Below are 3,706 nucleotides of genomic sequence, written 5' to 3'. Positions count from 1 at the left end.
ATTCAAGGGAGCAAACAAGATGCATCCGTAAGTAACTATAAGAAACTATGAGACATGAATATAAATATATTTCCACCCACCGACCATTATCAATGTCCAGTAAGCCATCCTACAATGTAATGTTGACCTCCCTTTTTAACCTAGCGCTCAAGGGTAAGGATATTGAACATTCCGCTCAAAGTTTTTTCAAGGGACGTTTCCCACAAGACGGAATAGACTAGAGGGGACTTTTATCCATTTTTCCCGTAACGAACGAAATTAGATCATTTCGACTCCCGTTTTTTTTTTTTATGTTCACTCCTCCGTCCGTAAGTTATTATTTCTTTTATGAGAAAATCCCTCAGATTTATTGATTTACATAATGAAAATAAGGACACCATAGTTAAACATTTCCGTCCGTCAAAACAACTGCGCATTAACAAGTATAAAAAATTTCTAAAAACCAATGTCAAAATCTACAACCATGCGTTTGTTTGAGCTGTCTTCCTGTTGTGTAAATAATGCAAACAAAAACCTGATGAGTGAGTGTGATGAGTTTGTGTCTTTGTGACGCAGGACATGACCTTCACCACAAGCCTGAGTTGTTGAAGGTCTCTGGCCGGCCTAGCCTACCAGCCAGCCAGTGAGCCTAGCCTAGCCTAGCCAGCCTCCACACGACGTCTGACATCACCCGCAATCCCAACCTGACCTAACCATAGTGTTTATTGTGTGCCTTGTTGCATGGTGGTATTAATTAACCCCCCCTGAGCATGACGATTGAGGGTTAGGTAATAAAGGAGTAGGCCATTATACCCAGCGGTCGTCTCCAACGGTCATAAGTTCGTGTTATGAAAGAAAACATGGCTCCGCGCACGATTCCAAATGGAGCCAACGCCAAACCCTGCATCATGCAGGGTCGGCGATGCGCAGAAAGGATCCCGAGGGGCAAGTAATCCTCTCCTCTGGGAAACCCAGGGTTTGGCCCCGCTGCTCCAGCCAGCCAGCCCAGCCTCCCGCAGGAAGCGTCGGCAGGGAATGTGATGACGTCAAAACGCAACCAGCTTGCCATACCAACAAGAGGAGCAGCGAGAAAGCAACTCAAATAAAAAATATCCACTAAGACCACTTACAGTTACTTAACCATGATGAAGGTGGAGAATAAAAGCCAGTGCATTTACACGTAATAGGATGTAAATGTGAAGGTAAGAGCTAATTCGAATGCGGGCGGTGTGAATTACGTAAGTAAGACAGGGTTGGCAGAGCGTACATGTTGGCTGTGTGATGCATGCACACCAGACGTTGAGGCTTATCTGCTGTTTCCACAAGTGAAACTTTCTTAAAATATATATCTTTCTGTAGGAATTGTGTGTCTGCAGTGGTTACATGTGTGTTTTCCACATCCGTCTTGAATTTTAACGATATACAGACAGAAAAGAACCTACACACATCAACCTCGCGATGGTCCAACTTGTTAACGGATGATTACGTAATTAAGTAGTTGTGTGTGTGTGTGTGTGTGTGTGTGTGTTTGTGTTGTTAAATGTGATGGCTACCGTTAATGGTCAATGCATTAAGAAATCGTTAATTGCAAGTCAGATATGCATAATACAAAACTCATTGGTTTTTGTCAGATGTACACCCGTTTAGGTAATACACCAAGGAAGACAAAACAATAAAAGCCTTAAATATAAAAGTCAGGTCATTATTAACCCGCATGGAGGTGCCGGGGATCGAACCCGGGGCCTCTCACATGCAAAGCGAGCGCTCTACCACTGAGCTACACCCCCCTCCATCTATCTAGAGTAGATATACAGTTTATATAGATAGTCTCATCTTTGTATTTCCTAAACAGGACCCGGGATTAATAAAGGTGACCTATCGACTGCATAACACCCAGCCCCTATTTAACACCCTTACCATCAATAGTGTAGGTCAACCGTAATTATCCCACAACAACATTAAAGGCAATTATTTACAGCTATTTACGTAAAAAGCAGCAGCAACCTACACCCATGGCCATCCACCTCAACATCCGTCATTACAAACGGTAATTGAGACTTCCGAATGCTGTTGCACAGACACACACACACACACACACGCACACACACACACACACGCACACACACACACACACACACACACACACACACACACGCGCACACACACACACACACACAATATATATATATATATATATATATATATATATATATATATATATATATATATATATATATATATATTTTCAAATTATTCGCCATTTCCCGCATTAGCGAGGTAACGTTAAGAACAGAGGACTGGGCCTTTGAGGGAATACCCTCACCTGGCCCAATTCTCTGTTCCTTCTTTTGGAAAATTAAAAAAAAAAAAAAACCGAGAGGGGAGGATTTCCAGCCCCCCGCTCCCTCCCCTTTTAGTCGCCTTCTACGACACGCAGGGAATACGTGGGAAGTATTCTTAATCCCCTATCCCAAGGGATAATATATATATATGTATATATATATATATATATATATATATATATATATATATATATATATATATATATATATATGTTTTAGAGGTTTCCTAAGAAAATCAATGTCTTGAACACATCATCAACCAATCGCTATTTCCAGCACGACGAACTACGTTCAATCCTATTGGTTGAACTCCTTACCCTTCCCCCCTACACCCACCTCCTTTCCCCTGATTCCTGAAGTGCTGGTGATCCTGTAATAACCCCCGGCGGCATAGGCTGCTGTAGCCGCCTGTATTTCAGATACTGTATCAAAATATGGCACTGTATTGGGTGAAGTGGGACTGACAGCGCGTCATAAGTGTTAAGTGTACGGCTGATCCCGCCTTCCGACAGTTAAGTACACTACAGTTACTTTTTGCTCGTGATGAGGCCAATGGCAGACTCGGTGCTGAATCTCTATAATGCTACTGTACGACCCTTGAGCACGACAATACGACCCTTCAGCATGATGGTACGACCCATGGGCACGACGGTACGACCCCCTGCGCACGACTTTACGACCATTGAGCATAGTGGTACGACCCTTGAGCATGATAGCACGACCCCTTAAGCCCGACGGTACGACCCTTGAGCATAATGGTACGACCCCTTAACACGACGGTACGACTCGGGTGACGATGGCCTGGCCTCAGACCCGACTCTTCAAGGGTAAGGTCAGAGAGCAGGTCATCATACTCAAAGGTCGTACCTTCGAACGCAACTCGTTCGGTATTTCATCTGAAACAAACTGTTGCGATCCGTGACGTATGTAACGTATCGTAACGTAACGTCACCTAACACAGAGGTACCGCTGCCTCGGGTTACGTAAGTGGGTGGCTGGAAGAAGGAAAATAAGCAAGGTGGACAAGGAAAGGGAAAGTATAGGGGAAAAATGTACGTGTAAAGATGCAATGTAGGTTCATTAATGTGTGCGAATTGTTTGTTCAACGTGCAACTTTTCATGTCGAACTGGAATACCGTATGTGTACGATAATTACTTGTCCAATACGGGAAAGTGTCTTTACACTCGCGGAGACCCGCCATTACTAGTTTTAATACGACCAAGACTTGAAATCTTCATCATCAAACAGCATGCACCATCCTGCATTAGCCTAGTTCATCCACCCCCACCACTACCCACTGCCTCACCCCACCACTACCCACTGCCTCACCCCACCACTACCCACTGCCTCACCCCACCACTACCCACTGCCTCACCCCACCACT

The 3,706-nt window shown here is 44.1% G+C and overlaps 1 non-coding gene across 1 annotated transcript; it reads right to left on the bottom strand.

The window, feature by feature from the left end:
- Positions 1-1,694: 1,694 nt before the first annotated feature.
- TRNAA-UGC (transfer RNA alanine (anticodon UGC)) lies at positions 1,695-1,766 on the bottom strand. Its single transcript has one exon. It is a non-coding gene; the product is annotated as a tRNA-Ala (tRNA).
- Positions 1,767-3,706: the final 1,940 nt, after the last annotated feature.

Source organism: Panulirus ornatus, chromosome 66 (genome assembly GCF_036320965.1).
Source record: "Panulirus ornatus isolate Po-2019 chromosome 66, ASM3632096v1, whole genome shotgun sequence".
NCBI classification, from domain to species: domain Eukaryota; kingdom Metazoa; phylum Arthropoda; class Malacostraca; order Decapoda; family Palinuridae; genus Panulirus; species Panulirus ornatus.
The sequence above is the reverse complement of the archived record's forward strand: the minus strand, read 5'-3'. Positions and strand labels throughout refer to the sequence as shown.